General features: G+C 35.2%; 1 long non-coding RNA gene across 8 annotated transcripts in view; it reads right to left on the reverse strand.

Annotated features, from left to right (window-relative positions):
- Window positions 1-217: 217 nt before the first annotated feature.
- Window positions 218-19,656, reverse strand: part of LOC130809584 (uncharacterized) — a 28,788-nt gene continuing 9,349 nt past the window's right edge. For 5 of the 8 annotated variants that reach the window (XR_009040880.1, XR_009040879.1, XR_009040881.1 and 2 more), the window contains 4 exons: window positions 16,788-16,878; window positions 16,518-16,623; window positions 10,163-10,377; window positions 218-987 (listed from right to left, as the gene is read on the reverse strand). This is a non-coding gene — a long non-coding RNA (uncharacterized LOC130809584). Of the gene's footprint in view, window positions 988-10,162; window positions 10,378-15,967; window positions 16,624-16,787; window positions 16,879-19,656 lie in introns of all 8 variants that reach the window. The other 3 variants (XR_009040877.1, XR_009040878.1, XR_009040884.1) reach the window with 3 other exon arrangements.

The raw sequence follows: 19,656 nt of genomic DNA on the forward strand, positions 1-19,656 counted from the left end.
GAGTAACATCAATTCAAGTAATGTCAGTTTGACAAACCTAAAAACACATTTTGTGTCAGGTAACTTTCCGTCATAATTTGGGTTTTCGCAATTGAACAATTCTAGACTCACCTTTTTCAGACACTAAATTGATCGTCAGCAAAGTCCGCAACAAATTTGAAGTAAAAGATGACCACATAAAGATGTACCTTCTGCAGTCATAGAGATGGCAAAGGAGTTGGACAAATTCACTATAACTCATAATCTGAGGTCAGAGAATACACACGCAGACGTCTTAGACAAAGAAAGTTCAGCTGAATACTTCGAGTCAATAAACATATGAAAATACTCCCCACCCAAGCATTAACACATTTGTGTCAGCTATTGATGGATCAAGGAACATAGATGGATCTTTATATCAAATTTCTCTGAGATGGTATTACACCAATACCCAGCTCAAATTCAGTTCTAAAAAGAACTTATGGTTTGAATACAATGAGGACAATCTGTACAAAAAGTCTTATACAGAATCCCTGCTAAAGTGTGTACAAAAGATGGTGAGTACATCCTGAAAGAAATTCATCAAAGCTCCCGGGAAGTCATCGGTAAACTCCTCTTGAAATCTTCTCCCTCCTCCCGGTCATATAGCAATAAACATAAGCACAATTTTAGGGAGTCCAAAGTATGTGGGAATTTTGCTCAAGATGCTTTTGAATGTGATCTCTTTGAGCTTCCACCTTGAACAGTGTACGCTAAGACGGTCTCTCGTGGCTCCAGATTGCCTAGATCAGAACCCACCTCGGCTAGAGAATCTTCTAGGCCTCTCATCACGTAAAAGGTCCTCCTGGCCCTTAAGCGTTTTGAGCGACTAGCTTTTGAGCCACTTTCTCAAGCAGAGCCTCCTTGACTTCTGCAGCGCCGAGAGATTCCTTATCTTCTCTTCATCTTCCTGGGCTGTTTTATCAATTGTCACAACTCTCGCCACAGTATCGAAGATTCAGATGAAGCCTGCAGTAGAAAATAGAATAAATAATCAGTAAAACTAAAAGCCAGACAATAGAAGTTGAAAACAAATATCCTTACCTTAGCAGTTGAAACCTACAATTTCCTTGCCCTCTCGGAACTTCCTTGTCCTCTCGGACTGAGCGGAGCCCATTAAAGCCCACTAATGTTTCATTAATATCAAAACAGCTCGTCTTGTGCGAGACCGTCTCACCATGAGATGAGCCCATATAATTAGCCTATTTCTTTAATTGATTACCTTAAGATCGTAAGCGATCGTTTTAAGGTTATAAGCAATCACTCTAGGTCCTAGGACTACAAAAAGTGATTATTTTAAATCGTAGGTGATCATTTTAAGGTTATAAGTCATCACTTTAAGACAAAAAGTGTATATTGGGCCAGCCCAATAGAGATGGTCTCACCGTGAGACCGTCTCATTAAGAATTAGTATATTAAAAATCACTATTACTTCTAAAGGGCATGGGCATTGTTTTAGTTTTACTAGATTAACCATTGTTTTCTTCATCAATTGCTTGTTATCGGTTGTGTTTCCTTTTTTGTCTAGATACCACTAATATATTAAAATCATCACATTTACATCATCTAGAAAGTGAGTATATATCACTAATTCTGAGGGGCCTTTAGTAAGAATAAAAGAACATATTATACTATAGCGTTTTGAGTATACTGACAATATATCACTATACTCTCCCTTTGTAATATGAGTTTGATTCTCACCGTCTAAAGAAAAGATTAATACTCACCCTTTGCTTGTAGAGATATTCTAACCTACCCCAAATTAAAACAAACAAATTATTATGAACATTTTGTCCAAAAATTATTTATAATATGCTTTCTAGGCCCCTGTTATCTCGCTTTGGGCCTAAAATAAGTCCAAGATGGAACAGGGACTGGATCAAGGACCTAGCACTCATTGATCTAGATAATATACTGGGGCTATAGGACACCATGTTATCCCTCTTCTCCAAATTGGAGTCCTCTAACTGGGTGAAGGGAAACTCAGACCTACAACGTTGTGTTGCCAGTCAAAAGAAGCCTTTATATTCCAACCAACCATCCCATCAGAATAAATAGACAAACCTACTTCGGAAGCTCTTCTAACTATCCGGACTTTCATCGAAACTACTGCTCTAGGTCACCAAAGATGATTTACCCCAGACTGTATATAGAAGTACATACCTCACCCTAAACATATGTCTGAAGGCAGTGAGGAAGGGTCGGATTCCTGACATCTGACAAACCATGAAGGAGCCAACTAGGCACCCATATCGGTACCATCTCAGCCACGGCTAATGTTCAAAAGTTTTAGGGAAATTCCATGTGGTAACTCTGAAGTTTCGGCTTTTTCATGTGGTAAACAAATATTTTTTTTAATCCACGTGGACCTTGACATTCCTACTTTTCCACGTGGTAGAAATGAAGTTTTTTTGGGGTAACTTTATGCTATTTTTACCCAGCGTAATGACATTTTTTTCCAAAAAACAAATGTCATGATCAACGTTATTAACCATATATTTCAAAATCCAGTCAAAATAAGTATTTAATTAACCAAAAACTTAATATTTTTTCTACCACATTGGATAATTAAAAGCTTAAGGTCACCACGCAAATTTTGAAAAATATTTGTAGAAAAGCCAAAAGCTCAGGGTCACCACATGGAATTTCACATTGAAATTCAACTACGAAAGGGCGGAGGGGGAAACATAAACCAAAAGTAAGGAATACTATACACCGCCATACAACCATGCAGAGGAAACAGTACAGCATCAGTTGGACCCAACTTTATCACTTCATACCTATATACGAGACCCCATTTGGTCTGGTCCTCAACTTTGCATGTTCTTTGTCTAAATAACGAGTCATTATATAATCTATCAACAAAGGAACCCTTAGATTTCGTATAGGGGCTCCAATAATACTTATTGCATACCGTATCCCTCTTCTTTGGCTTAGAAATAGAAGCGGAGATACCAATATTGTTTGTCATGGTTTTATCTACATAGAACAAAGCAAAAAGCACATCCAAGACTAAAAGCTAGTGCAGGTTCCTAGGTGAAGGTATAATATCTCTTGGACGGACAAACCAAAGATTCTATGGTAGGGGAATACCGCTCTAGAAGACTATGAATAGGACTGAATTTACAGTCTAAGGCAAAGTCATTAATCATCGTTTGAAATAATCAAGGGTTCTCCCTTAATAAACTCATTATTACGTTTGTTACGCCTTCGAATAATGTTGTCGGATGTCTTATGGTCCAATAAATATAGAGCTTGCAAATGGCCCAAGGGGCTACCGAAAAAATGGTGCTTTTGTTATGGTAGTTGGGTTTAGAATTAGCCTAAGTAAAGGTCATTGAAGAGAAATATTTAATTTATTTCAATTTTTTAAAAGTTATTCAATTATAAAAAAATTAAAAAAAAAGAAAAACTTATTTTTAAAAACTCAAAGTTAACGAATCATGTTGTTTTTAAACAGAATTTTCAATGGTTTTCATTAACCTAAAATTTTTTTGCTACTGTGTGGAAAAAAATCAAGAAAAAAAATACTTTTTAAAATCTCACCTTTGGGAGGTTTACTTATACAAAACAAACCTTTTGCTTAGTTTTTAAAATGCACCTGATTTCCTCCCGCACTCCATTTACCCTTCAATTTCAATGTCTTCCATTCACATTTGTCTATCTTCATACCACTCCAAATCCCACTTCACCGTCAAACAACAATTCATTCCAACCATCTCAACCTCAAACGGCAAAACCCTTTTCCTTAAAACTCTAAAAAACAAACCACATTTCTTTAAAAGCCACTAGAATCAACAATGAAACAGAAAATTGGGAGAAGAGATTGAATGGAGTTGCAGAGAGATTCGGGGGATATTTGAGTGGAGTTGTGGAGGAAATTAGGTAGATTGAATTCTTACATTTGATTTGATTGTAGTGTTATTACTCAAATTCTTTCACTTTCACTAGTTTTATTGTTTGAATTCTTACTTTTGATTGTTACTTAAATTCTTTCACTTTCATTAGTGTTGCGGAGTCCTTCCTCCGGCCAACAGAAGTTTCCATAGTAATGAAAGTGAAATAATTTAGTGTTTGATTCTTACTTTTCCTAGTCTTAATTTTGGTGGCTGACAATTAAATTGGTATATTAGGTGTTAACTCAAATGGTAGTGAGCAATGGTGTTGGCAAGGAAGGAGGATCAGTGGTGGGGGAGTGGCTAGGGTGGGGGAAAGGGAGCAGGCGGCCAAGAGGGTGGCTGGTGGAGAGAGGGGTGCTATTCTTTATCTTTTTCTTTTTTCATTTCACTTAGTAAATCAATTCAAAAAAGGTCAAAAGATACCTCTTACTAGTCATTTAAAACTTTAAAAGAAAATCCAGAGCAAACAGATTTTTTCAAGAATAAACAGAAGGTGAGATTTATTCAAAAAGAAACACCCAAAGGTGGTATTTCTAAAACTAAATTTTCCAAAAAAGAAAATTACTGCTCGCTTTTCACTATACCTCATTACTGCCATGTAGAAATTTTCAAAGTGAAAATTATCATCTTGGGGCAAATTAAAATTCAAACAACCAAGCGTAATAAAAAAAATAAGAAAAGGTTTACCATTGGCCACTTAAACATAGGTATACAAGTGTCCTTTAAGGTTTTTTCCGCAAAAGCTCCAACATTTTCCCTAGCTAGCTAACTCCTTAATCACCCCTTTGTGTCTGGGACTCTAGGCTAATGTTATGAGCTACAATTACCTATAAGTAAGCTCTTCAAATACAATGTAGAAAAAGTCTAATCATAAACCTTCTGATAATAAGCCTACTAAACTCTCCTAACCAACCCTCTTCATCCCCCCCCCCCTCCCCCCCAAAGAAAAAGAATAATCAATCCCACCTCCCATCACAAGCCATGAAATGCCAAATCCCATGAAAGCCACCAAAATAAGGAGTCAATCATTACCTGCCACCTCATACTCCAATTCTCTAAACATTCTATAACAAATACCTTTCTTGATGGGACAATTCACAAACCTAGTATGACCATCTCTCTTCATCATTAGTGCCTACCTAGTCTCTACTTTTTCTCTCTCTTAACCGATGACCTCCATCAACAGCATCCAATGCCATTTGGCACCCCATATCTTCCTCACACCATCCCAACCCACCGACCACCATCTCACCTTCTAGTTTATTATAACTTTCAAATTTGTCTAACTAACTTGAGAGTTAATGCGGTTATTTCGGACGTTACTCTCTCCTCCCCTGGGCAAGGTTTGCTACCACCGAAGTCTGTCACTATCTGGACAGTTTGAGGCATTCAGACAAGAAAGTAATCGAATAATGCAATCTGGCGTTATCATTCATATCAATCTCCCTGATCCCCTAACTGCCTAACATGTGTCATCTAAGGGCAAGATCTGAGTCATCCTTTTTATAATTACATTTCCCACGTTTCGTATACAAAACAATTACATTAGTGAAACTATTGTTAGATCAATTCAATATTTAATATTTAAAACAAAATTTATTAATACATGTAAAGAAAAACAATAACTTGACCTTATAATTTACTATATTGAACAAAGAGTTGATAAGTGATATTTATACATATATTCGTCCTATTTTGAGTTTTATCATAAGCAAAGTTTCATCAATAGGCTATCTCTAGTTTTTAGCCTGCTATGACATGCCAACCACATGATGATGCCGTGTTTAGACACATTTTATACCCCACAAACTTTACTAGGTGGCTTTTTTATGTTATAACAGGTGCAACTATTTATGTTGATGCTCCTCAGGTTGTCTCTAACTTTACCATATTGCCTCAAAACCCAACTTTGACCACCAATATCTTGCTTAGTGTCAATGTCCCACAACAGCCATATTCCATCTCATGACATCACTAATGCTTGATCCTCAATGCTTTTCATGCTTATAAACACCATTCCGTTTCCACCCCAATATGCAAGGCTATTGGAGCCTTCTTCACCAAACCATTAAAAAAAAAAACAGCTCTACAAACTTCTTAAACTTGTTTGATTATGTTTTTTTGAATAAGAGAATAAGGAGAGTTTCTTGGCCTTACCAAATTCTAATACTACGCACTAAGATTCTGTGATGAATAATTATCTGTATAAGAGGGGTAGAATAGTCTTTTAATAAAACTTCTACAAAAGGAATACTGCGTAACCAATTCAGCAAATGGGAGCACGTTTGTTTAACTTGTTAGCTATAAATAAAATGATGTAATAATTGGTTAGAATATGAAATGAACATCATATAAATTCTTCCTCTCAAAATTCTCTTTCCCTATTCTCTTATCTTAATCTACAATTTCTTCACTTTTAATTCTTTACTCTCTCTTAACCCTAATCTCCATCTTTCTCATATTAGCGATTAGCGGGTTCATTACAACTGATATCAAAGCATTGCTCGAGCCATGGGATATCCTACAATCAACAAAGAATCGAATCCTTAGAGCAAGAAGTGGACCTGTTAAAGGACCTACTTAACAAATAAAAACTGAAGTTTCTGCCCTAGAGGAAAAGGATGAACAAAAATCAAAAGGTGTTGAAGGAAGCTCTTGCTGCGATGAAAAAGTAGGGGTAAGCTAAGCTTCAAGAAACCTAGATGATCCTAATACTCGATGAAACCGGAAACATAAACATAACAAACCACTCAAATTCGAACTCCCCACTAAACCAACTCAAAAACCTGTCATCCACCGTCATAACCAATAACGAATTAGGGATCACATCCAACCCACAGAATTTCAACTCACAGTACCCAAATGAGTCCAACAATGAAAATTGGCATTCATCCCCAACTCGCCCTCCATATCCACCGAAGAAAACAGAATTCAACAAACCCACAAACTGTTCAATAACCTTATCCCAAATCGTCCGCCCCAAAACCCAGTAGACCACACCTACCCACCACCCTCTTGCCCCGATTCCCAACTTAAACCAAAATCACCTGAAGATTCAGATCCAAATATTTAAAACCTCGCTAAAACCTTACTCTACCACTTGAAGAAGGTGGAGGAAGAAAAGGGAAAGGTGGAAGACAAGAAAGAAAAATAGAAAATTAAGGAGGCGTACCTAGTTGTCAGCAGCCAGATTGGTGGAGATGGGCAGTCTGATGGCGGAGTGCGGGTTTGACACAAGTGGTGGTTCCTGGAAGCTATGGTGATAATGAAGGCAAAACAACACTCACTATGGAGGCATTAACAGAAACCATAGGCAGCTGATGACAGAGAAAACCGAGCAAGAAACACAAAAGACAGAAGTTGTCTGAAAATGGTGGTCCGGTTAGGAACGTGGTGGCGCCCATTGATGAGAGCGGAAGCCTTGAGGTTTAGTTGGGAAGAATATTCTAGAGAGAAGTTGGGGTTTATGGATTATGAAGAAATGAGTTACAGAGATGTTGGGCTAGGGCTAATATTGTCATCAGCTATATCATCAATGATAAATGATGATCTTACCGGTCACATGGCAAGGAAGTATATTTATAGGCATGGTTAGAAGGGAAACAAGGAGTTAGCATTAATTGAGGAGCGAAAATTGAGAAGTGGGAGGAGAGTTATTTACGAAAAACCAATTAATAGTACAATGTCATCAAACCAAATTGTGCTCAAACCAAATTATGCCACCTTAACTCTACTTTGATGCAAATTATTACCCACCTTGAGGACAAGGTGGACCTTTAGGCGGCCGATAATGTGATGAATCAATATCTATATAAGAGGGGTAGAATAGTCTTTCAATGAAACTTCTAGAAAATGAATATTATGTAACCAATTTATCAAATGGCAACAAGTTTGTTAGGCTTGTTAGCTATAAATAATGATGTAATAATTGGTTAGGTTATGAAATGAATATCATATGAATTCTTCCTCTCAAACTTCTCTTTTCCTTATTTTAATCTGCAATTTCTTCCTCAGTTTTAATTCTTTACTCTCTCTTAACCCTAATCTCCATCTTTTTAACATTAGCGATTAGTGGGTTCATTAGATCTGGTATCAAAGCATTGCTCAAGCCATGGGAAATTCTATCAACCAACAATGAATCGAATCCTTGGAGCAAGAACTGGACCTGCTGGAGTACCTACTGCCTTCACAAATACAAACTGAAGTTTCTGCCCTTGAGGAAAGGATGAACAAAAATTAGGAGGTGTTGAAGGAAGCTCTTGCTGCCATTATAAATGAAGGGTAAGCTAAGCTTCAAGAAACCTTGAAGAGCCTAATACTCGATGAAACCAGAAGCATAAACATATCAAACCCCTCAAATTCAAACTCCCCACTAAACCAACTCAAAAACCAGTTATCCTTCCTCATACCCAGTAACGAATTAGGGATTATATCCACCCCACAAAATTTCAACTCGCAGTACCAAAACGTGTCCCACAATGAAAATCGACATTCATCCCCCCAGCCTAACCGTAATCTAAGCTCGCCCTTCATAGCCACCGAAGAAAACATATTCAGCAAACCCACAACCAGTTCAACATTATCCCAAATCGTTCGCCCCAAAACCCAGTAACCACACCTATCCACCACCCTTTTGCCCTGATTCCCAACATAAACCAAAATCCCCTGAATTCATATCCAAAATTTTACAACCTCGCTAAAACCTTACTCTATCACTCGAAGAAGGAGGAGGAAGAAAAAGGAAAGGTGGAGGACAAGGAAGAAAATAAGAAAAATAAAAGGAGACTTACCTGGTTGTCGGCGGCCAGATTGGTGCGAATGAGCAGTCTGACGGCAGAGTGCTGGTGTTAATCAAGTGGTGGTTGCTGGAAGATATAGCGTCAGCGGTGGTGAAACAAACACTCAGTGTGGAGGCATCGACGGAAACCATAGACAGCAGATGAGAAAGAAAACCGAGCAAGGAACAAAAAAGACGGAAGTCATCAGAAAATGGTGATCCGGTGAGGAGCTTGGTGGCACCGAAAAAGTGTCGGAGTCTTGGATTAGAGTGGAAGCCTTGAGGTTTAGTTGGGAGGAATATTCTAGAGAGAAAAAGTTAGGGTTTATGGATTATGAAGAAATGAGCTACGGAGATGTTGGGCTAAGGCTAATCTTGTCATTAGCTATATCATTAATGACAAATGATGATATCACTGTTCACATGGCAAGGAAGTACATTTATGGGCATGGTACTTGGAAGGGAATTAAGGAGTTCGCATTATTAGAGGAGAGAAAATTGAGAAGTGGGAGGAGAGTTATTTACGAAAAACCAATTAATAGTACAATGTCATCAAACAAAATTGTGCCACCTAACCTCTACATTGATGCATATTATTACCCACCTTGAGGACAAGGTGGATCTTTAGACGACCAGTAATGTGATGAATCAATATGTATATAAGAGGGGTAGAATAGTCATTTAATGAAACTTCTAGAAAAGGAATTTTATGTAACCAATTTATCAAATGGCAACAAGTTTGTTAGGCTTGTTAGCTATAACTATAATGATGTAATAATTGGTTAGGTTATGAAATGAATATCATATGAATTCTTGCTCTCAAACTTCTCTTTCCCTATTCTCTTATTTTAATATGCAATTTCTTCTTCGCTTTTAACTTTAACTCTAAACCGTAATCTCCATCTTTCTCATATTAGCAAGTAGCGGATTAACAAATTCTTTATTAACCCAATCCTTTTAAATGAAAACTTTTATCATTCAACTTGGGCTACAATTATTCCTCCCATACATTTTAATCACATCATGACATAGAAGAATACACCCAGCCTTTAGAAAAGCACCTCGACCTTTATCAGTGAAACTATTAATAACAAATAGGGCTCTTATGCAAAGTAACCCAAAATGTTAGTAGCACTATGCACCTTATATCATGCCTCTCCTATATGTGACCATCTATTTTCTCGACTTCCCTAGTTGCTCCATCATCAATACCCTTCACAACTCCTCTTCGATACCAACAATATAGCACATTATATGAAGGTTTTGTAGAAATACTCCTAAACAAACTCACAACATAAAGAACAGTAAAGCTACAAGTTTCAAAATAATGTACTAATGCACGACAAGATCTTTGATTTATTAGTTACTAAAGAAACTTCCACAATAACTTCCGCATGTTAATATTCGAGCACTAAGTATTTCATAATTTTCAACCTTAAAAAAAACCTCCAAAACAAATTATTCTTACCTCAGCTGTTAGAATGTTTCACCTTCCTAGGCTAATACCAACAATGTGTGATCGACTATTTTGACCAAGTCTGCAAATATTACGCCAGAAAGTTCCTCTTCCATCCGTACAAGCATTTGTATTCTTATAGATTCTTACATAGCTGCCTCAAGGGAATCGGAGTCACCAATTCTGTATGAGTTCCTCTTCCAATACCAGGTGTGCTTTCTACATGACTGCCAGGCCAGTTTTTAGTCAGAAGAAATTCTTAGAAGAAAAGTCAGCAATAGAAAACACAAATAGCAAAATTGAAATAAGTATATCACTCATGTTTTGAACTCGTGAACTGTTCGGGTCCTACCAAGTTCAATAAAACATCCTTCCTCCATTGTTTTTAGATTGCTATACATATCCTATTTGATGTTTGCTTTTGTGTTGCTTCGCATACAACTTTAGTAAAAAAATTTAACACAAGTATTAAAGTGCCCATGATTTATATAGTTGATATTCATCCTTACCTTTTTTCCTAATAAAGCTTAAGGGCAAAGTTGTCCAAAATATCTTTGTTTTATGTGTGAATAGTTTGTAATAACTATAACTACAAAGGAAGTAGGTCTTCATAACAATAACCAACTATAATAATTGACAAATAACCAACAAAAATAGATTGCAAAGGGACCATGGCTTGTCATAAATTGATACAGATTGGACCTTCTGGCTCCTTGTAAATACAAAAAGTCTCCAGAAATGTCCATGATTTCATTCACTAAAATCAGTTTTAATAATCAATGGAATTTCAAATTTGAAGATGCAACTTGCTCTGTGCCACAAAGATAGGGTAGATTTGCTTAGAGCTCACTAAGAAGGATAATATAGAGTAGAAGAATTCCGCTTATTGCCCTCATACAAAATTCAGATGCAGAGAGACAATTGACAAATGTTCAGTAAGCAATAACTAAAAATTCAACAAGTCTCTCTGTAAAATTAATACTAATTTCTTACAAAAAAAAAAAGAAAAATCCAGTAACTGCTCAATAAAGACCAAGTCTTTTGGTGGATATTTCTAGCAAGGCGGCTTCTCAGTGTATATTCTTTTATTCTTGAGTTAACAAACCAACCTTTACAAGGTACCTATATCAAAATCAGCCCTCAATTCCTTAACCTGGCATCCTAGGAACCTTTCAAGACGCAGCAGCTAAATGAGACAAAATTCATCCAAAAAAAGATGTCCACACTTTACAGAATGACACCAATAAAGAGAATAATAGAACTCACTAGGGGCAAGAGAAGGCCTAAATCTTTACAACCCTTCAAGTTGCAATTAAGATGTGTCACCAAACCAACTTGAAGGCTAAAAGTTGATTTTGATGTGCAGCTAGAGGCATTATATTGCAGACTTTATTAAAGCTAGTTAATAGTGAAGTGCTATATCTTTCTAATAAATTGGTTCATGTAGCCGACCCCAATTGGGATTAAGGCTCTGGCATTGTTGTTGTTTGATCTTTCTTGGAACACGAGGTTATCAACAGAAAGGTGGTTGCCTTGTTGTCACAAAACATTGTAATAGCCTTATTATGTAGAGGAGAATGGAACATACTTATGTAGTTATATAGCTGAAATTTCCAGGGATCTCTCATCCCTATTATGTACTACTTAAGTTTCTTCATTAAAATAATATAACCCTTCATTAATTTCCCTACAATAATATCAACTTTTGATTAACCATGAATAACACCAACTTCTGGGGTTTTTCCTAGAATAATACCAAGTTTAGTTTATTAACTAATTTGCCAAATTTTTTGTCATATAATCTCCTTTAATTTAAATTTTAACATGTTAGGAATATTTTAGGAAAACACCCCTAAGTTGGTCATATTCATGGTTAATCAAAATTTGGTATTATTGTAAGTAAATAAGCAAAAGGTTGTATTATTCATGGTAATTTTGCCTATTTTTTTCATCAAAAAAAAAAATCAGTGTGTATCTTGTGTAGGCACACCAAACCTTGAGGTATTTATATCTTGGGACAACCGCCAACTTCATAAACTAGTGTCCTAGGAGCCTTCGACGAAGAAACTACAAGGTCAGACAAACTACAGCTTGAGAAAGTTTCCCACGACCACAACAAGAAAGCAAATAACATTAACTAACTAGCAGGCAAGGGAAGGCCTAAATCGTTGCAACTGCATAGCTATCAAGCAAATAACAGAAATAACCAACTAGGAGGATAGAAAAGGTCCAACTCTTTACACCCACTTATTGCACTCAAATAAAACTCAGATTTAGAGAGACAACTCACAAATGTTTCTACAGGCAATAGTCCGGAATTCATTGAGCCCAAGTATCACAATTATCATTTCAGTGACTATTTAATCTAGTGTCTAGATCACCTTGCTACATCTGACAAAACTAAATAAAAAACCTTTTCAAATCTCATATGCTCTTGAAAGTGAAAAGAATATACCAAATTTTAAGTATAGAACCTTTAAAGTAGATTAAGTTGGTATACTACTCCATATAGGAGGGGAACACTGAGAATATGTGTAACTAAGATAATCAACATTGTGCTATAACTAAAACGTAATAGTACATGATAATATACAAATACCATCATAAAATGCCTAACTACAACCAAATAAAAGAAATTTTTTAACATGGTGGAACTACCAACCGGTAACGTTCATTAACATAACTAGTGCTATGGCATCTAAATTCTTATTTCAGAATATTGAAATTGGAACTGAAGCTATGAAGAAAATTTTACTTCAAACAAAATAATGGTGCATCACATAAAAACAAATTTGACATATTTCAACCAGGTACCATAACATATACTAGTATTTCTCACTTCCAAAATTCTTAACAAAAGAACTTTAAAATGAAGTCTGGCGAGCCAAATGTATCACTAATGGCACGCAAAATCTATGTCGGCCAACAATCAAACAAAATCACAAGTCATAACCTTGAAGTAACCTAACACATGTTCATATATAGACCAATAGAAAAATTTGCACCAAATCCTAAATAAATTAGGAATAGGAAAATTAAAATTCAAAACTCTTGATGCTAACCATAATAGATGAAAATTATTTAAAATAAGTGAATAAATAAATAAATAAAAACTTAACCAGATTCACTAAATATGTATGAATGGCATTGATGATTCTCCTACAAAATATGCTCATCTCCACTTTGATTGAACACTCGCAAATGCAAAACTAATGTAACAATTAGAAACATAAATCCGCTGGAATAGATAAGAATTTGCAAACAAATTAGAGTAAAATGACATTTAGAAGCAACGTAGTAAGTGAAACTCAAAACAGATGACGGTTTGGTCACTCTAAAAAGTAAAAAACGGTATATCAAAATTATGAGTCAGTGGGGGGGGGGGGGGGGGGGGGGGGCTCCTAAATTTTTCCCAAAAATATTCAAAATCTAGGGTAATGAACATGAAAGAGGAAATTCATTAGCAGCTCACCCGAAATGTAATCGTGGATGAAAAAACTACTCAACAATTTACAACAGAGTTAATTAGACAGTGTCCAACTTAACAGTATTTTGTTGGTAGTGATATCAATTATAAAGCACATATAGATGTATTTAATGGAGAAACAACTCAAGTTGAAACTTCTCAAGCTTAAGTAGTCAGCAGTTTGTATTTGACAGATAGACAGAAAATGCTTAATCTGACCATGATAGTCATGGAGACTCTAAAAAACATCGTGAGAAGGCAGTAATTTTGGTCTAATTTCCTAGGAAAGTCATATAAAAAGAATCATGGTGATAGTAGTGCAACTCCAAATATCTTTTTTCTTCTTGAATCTATTCTAAGCCATTTTTATTCGGAAAGTGATATTAGGTAGTGAGGAAAATATACAAGGAAAAAAGAATTTTATGGGTGGATTTTTATTACTCTGGTAATGACCCAACCCTTTTATTGAAATATCTCAAAGCCTAGAAAGCATTTCCATTACCTCCACTTCAATTGGATACTAAACAGGCCATAAAAGTTTCAAGCCTTGTTTGTGTCTATTATGACCATCAATGTATTATTGTACTTCTATAACATAATGAATATTTAATTTTTTTTATCCACCAAAACAAGAAAAATCTTTAGCAAGTTCTAATTTGTATTTAATAAGGTGACTTACAATTTACATGTACAACTAGGCTTTCTGATTTCAAAACTGAAGTTTTTTTCTTGGTCCAGCAAGAAAATGGGCAAGCAGTAAAGTACTCTCACAAGAAGAATACAAATCCAGACAATAACATTCGATTACCCTAATGCTATTAAGTGGCTTTACCTAGGCTCTACCTGTGTGGGTTATGGAGAGTGGAATGTGAACACCTTACCCTTGTGATAACAAAGATGTTTCCGATTGATCCTTTATAGCAAACAATTACAATTTCACATAAGTAAGACGCCCACATGATTTAAAAAGCATTTTAATATAGTGCATTATAATCCAATACCAAAGAACTATAAATCTTTGGCTCCATCAAAAATGAACAAAGGAATAGAAATAAAAAGAAGTTAAAGGATTATTCTTTTTACTTGGCCAACTTCTCAAAAATTCAAACAAATACATAGAAATAATACCTCCACAAATAATTTTTCATTGCTGGTTTATGGAAGTACAAACATAATAAAATCGTCAAAAATGATATATTACCAAAGAATAATATAAAAAGGCATCACAAGAGGAAAATAATCAAGCCAAAAAACTATATATAATTGTTTAGGAAGCTTACAAATATATATTAGCTGTCAATTTTTGCACTTGGACAATTATATATAAGTCATAAATAAAGCAAAAAAAGCATTGTAGGAAAATAATGTTTAAAAATAAGCTGTGAAAATCTTTTTTTCATAATCTCCTTTGCTATCATACCATAAATAGACAGATTTTGATTGAAATATTAAAAAAAAATAATAATTCATGAACTTTTAATGTTATAATTGCCAGCATAGATTTCCCATAAGTGTTCCTCTGAATTTTTTCTTGCCACTGATCTTCTACCATAATCACCTCAACAATTAAAAACAATTCCCAATATGGGTACTTTTATTCACTAACTTCTCTTTAGTATTAAAGATAAATCTCATTTTACTGAATAGAAAGTTCAATTTTTCATTGGATTAGACAATAATTCATTAGAAACCATAATAAACAGGCAAGTCTTAGATAGCAAAATGGATAGAAAAGATATCTACTTTCCCACTTTCCCCCCTAGCTACAAATAACCTGGCTATAAATTCCCAACCCCAAAGGAAAAAATAATGCACCTTGCCTCCTCTCTCCTCCTTTAAATCTTTCTCAATCCTCTTTGTTTCCCCTCTCTCAAAAACCTTTTTTTTCACAATGTCTACACAATGGAACTCAAATCATGCCAACCTTAACCTCGGTTATGAGAATTACAGGCCTTATGTTGCAAGGCCAGTGATTCTTGCTTGCCGAACATGTGACAAAATATTCACCAACTCCCAATCTCTGATAGAGCACTTTGAATCTCATGAAAATGATGCTCAAAGAAACCAAAATCATTTTCCTCCTCCCAGTTTATCTAGTTTCAGAGAGAGACATCTTACCAACAATCCCCTGAATCTAAACAATAATACTTTTCAGCCCTGCTTTCCCCCACCATCAAACTTTCAATCGCATCCGCGATTCCATCCATATTATCCCAATGGCTTCAGAATGCAGCATCATGATCGAATTTCTGCTCCTCAAAGCAGCCCTGTTCTAGTTCATAGACAAACTCAAAACTTGGTACAATCAAGGCACCCTGTTATGAATAATAATGCCTTGGGTGCTCCCTTACCATGTCCAAACTCGGTGTCAGGAAGAGTTAGTGCAGGTAGCAGTCCATTTGTCCTTCGCCGACGATCATCACCCACAAAGAGAGAACCACGACCACAGGGAGTGGCAATTCCAAAAATTCAAGAGCAGAAAGGATATGATGAGTCAGCGGATAAGAGAACAGTTTGGTACCTTGGTCAGTTGGAGAAGCCAATACCAAAGGTGATTGACTTGGAGAAGGGACATCAAACCCCTGAATGGTGCAAAGTGAATCTGACATTCAAACTTTGAAAAAGAGGCTATTTATTATTTCATCATTTCATCTTTCAGTCTTTTATTTCTTGTAGAACACAGTTAGCAGTCAGGATTTAATGTCTCATTGATGTTAGACCACATTGGTCCGAAGATTGTATGTTTTAGCTGTAACATGTTATTGCGTCTATTGTATGTTAAATGAATTTTTATACACTAGTCCAAGACAGGTGAAATAATTTATCCAGAAACAAGTAAAGAGCAGATAAATTAAATGAAAGCAAAACAGAATGAGAACATCTTTAATTTGATTTAAAAACCTTTACAACTCGATCAACACAATACGATGCAGCCTTATATTTGCAATATGGTGTCACAAATGCAACGTCTTGCTAGTGTTACAATGTGTTGTGCAGCTGTTCCAACCTGAATTCACAATCGAATAAGGTTTACTTCATTATTGTAATCAATTCAGTTGTATCAATAACCTTAACGGTATTAATTATTGCTTATAATGACTAATTTGGTAATATGATAATTTTCATGGTACACGTTTTACACAAAAAGATCAATATCAGCTAGAAGATTACCAATACGAATTATGAATGATCTTACTTCATGCCTATGGTCTTAAGGAGTACAGATCATGCTCACGAGTCAGCCTGCCTTTTCTTAACATACCTTTCAGAAATATACAACATATGTCATCCCCTCATCACAAAACATTTGCATTATCAGAATTCAAAAGGTCAAACTTAAAACAATAATACCTCACTAATATAAAACAAACGATCTTAATATGCGATTTAGATTCACCTTAATGTGTATGTTGCAAATACCAACTAATCATATTTTTTATTTAATATGCGGTTTCTGTAACGAGATTTCCTAATCAAGATATTTAGTAAGGAGATGATTAAAAATGAAGGGGTTTCAAATCTCCTTTTGGAGTAGAACAGGCATTAATCACATTAAATGAATATGCTACTCACATAACTAATAGATTATTTTATATCCTTGGGACCTTGCATGTCATTTTACTTGTTCAAACAGTTAACAAACACAAATTTACCAAAATATAAAGTAATTAGTCAATGGATTCTTTAATCAAGTGCACTTCAAACTAATGTGAAGTTGCATTTGATGTTTTTAGCCAAGGGTCAATCAGAACCAACTTCTTTGTTATCACTAATAAAGGCAGAGTTGTGTACATCAGACTCGCAACCCCGCCTAAATTGGAGTCACTTTATGACATTGGGAAATGATGTTATAAAATATAATCCATGATAGTTCTGAAATTCGGGTTCGCCGAAATGACATTTTTTATGGTTTCAAATGTTATTAAAATAGTGTAGTTTATAACGAGTGATATTGATGTGGTCCAAAATAAGAGGAGAGAAAGTGCAAGGTAGGAAAATGAGTAGGTCCAAAGAGAGAGTAAGAATTTTTAAAAATAATAGGTACATGCCTTGAAGAACTATTAGAATTTATAAGGGATGAAAGGAAAAGAAAATTCTTAGAACTAATCTGGAATGGAGGGAGTATTAGTTAATTTAAACCATTGTTTGCTACCACCCACACATAAGAATTTTGGTTTAAGAGCAAAGTGTAACCAAGTGACAGCTAACTTACGCCCTCACACAAATTCTATACATCGTTAACACTAAAAAAAATCAAAACTTGGCTTCTACATTCATGTTGATTGAGTTTTACTAAAACAGAAAACAAAAATGAAGCAAGAAATTGAGTCCATAAATTTTAAAGAATTCATTTCACGACAAAGCATTGCTTTTTAACTCTATAAAAGACCAACACAAATAAAACAACAATGTAGAAACTTAAATACCATGTGCTACACGTTGCTACATGAATTAAAAAACCTATCCTTTTTCATTTTCACAATGGTCTTTATCCATTCATTTCTTCGATTTCAAATCTAGTGGTATTAATAATTTTTACCCTTAGACCCACTACATATCTTTTTTAGTTTTCACATAGAGTTCTTCTAGACTTCATCAACCCCTTTTAAGATCCTCGTGTTTCCGGCAATCCACCCTCTTACAATGGCATTTTAATTCTTCAGGTTCACATTGCTCATGCTCAAACCTAATTTGTTCTTTTTCATCAAAATCGCAATATTTGAGACTTAAAGATTCCAGTTAGTGCTAACTCTCATATCATTTTAAGAATCTTGTCTCATCATATAAATAAGCACCTATGCCACACCCATCATTTCAATAGTCCTTAAACATCAAATATTCTATCTCATATAATTCTACCATTGTCCAACAAATTTTCCATTATAACTTTAAGAAACCCAACTCTAATTCTAAGGTTCTCATCTTGGCCAATACTACATTGCTTTATAAAGAATTGACCCAAATGTACACAAAGCACTTACTGTAGAGCCTTGTCGTTATGGTGTGACCAAATCATTATTGATTAAATTCTCAATACTCAAATAAAATAACCTACTCTAAAGGAAGGGGTCACTTTATATACTCACCATAGTGCAAAATACAATTTCGGTCTAGTTGCGGGAATGGTGTGGGGGTCCGTATGTGATTATTTATTTATGTTGAAGTACTAGTCATGTGTCTATCGAGTTCAAGTTATCACTGGCTAATGATTTGCTTGATGCCTCATTGTTTTATTAAATTTCAGATGCAGGCCAATCTCAAAAAGGACTGATATTAAATTCACTTGGTAGTCACTGGAGTGGTAGTGGTACTGGTTGATGATTAGAAATAAATCAAATAATCATTGGTTGAAAAAATGATGGTGGTTGAGTCGGTTTGTGTGCAGTAAGGGACATAACAATTGCTTTATTGGAACATTTTCATAACTCAAATAAACTTATAATAGCTATGTAACGATTAGAACCTAAAAAACTGAAACTAAAATGAAATCATTATAACATAATTGTACTGAACTAAAAGCTCACAAAAATTAATAAGTGGCAAAATTGTGAATGTAAAGTGACGAAAAAACCTTAAAAGTTATTGTTGAATTGAATGTATTTTAACTTAATAAAAACTGGAAATAAGTTGGGGAAAACAGGCCCTTAGTCCCCTAATACATGTATAGTGTGAAGTTAGAATGCTTTATATAAGCTTTTGAGAATGTGTGATCTCAAAACATATATGTCAATAAATCTAGACAGAAGTACCTTGACTATAGGCTGGGAGCTAGAGTGCTGCTGCATCATGTAAGAAAATAGGAGAAGAGAAAATGCATAAAAACGAACAGACTAACTAGACATAATAACTTATTAGTGGTTTAATACAGACAGGGATGGATCCAATTGGTGTTGCTCAAGAGTTAATCTTGTGGTCACTAGTAGACATTTTATATGCTCAACCACTGAGCAACGAGATTTTTTTTTCATTTATCACATATTGACTCTTGATACTTAATACTTCACCCATCTAATTGGCTTTTTAGAGAAATGCTCTAATA

Source organism: Amaranthus tricolor, chromosome 1, assembly GCF_026212465.1.
Source record: "Amaranthus tricolor cultivar Red isolate AtriRed21 chromosome 1, ASM2621246v1, whole genome shotgun sequence".
NCBI lineage: Eukaryota > Viridiplantae > Streptophyta > Magnoliopsida > Caryophyllales > Amaranthaceae > Amaranthus > Amaranthus tricolor.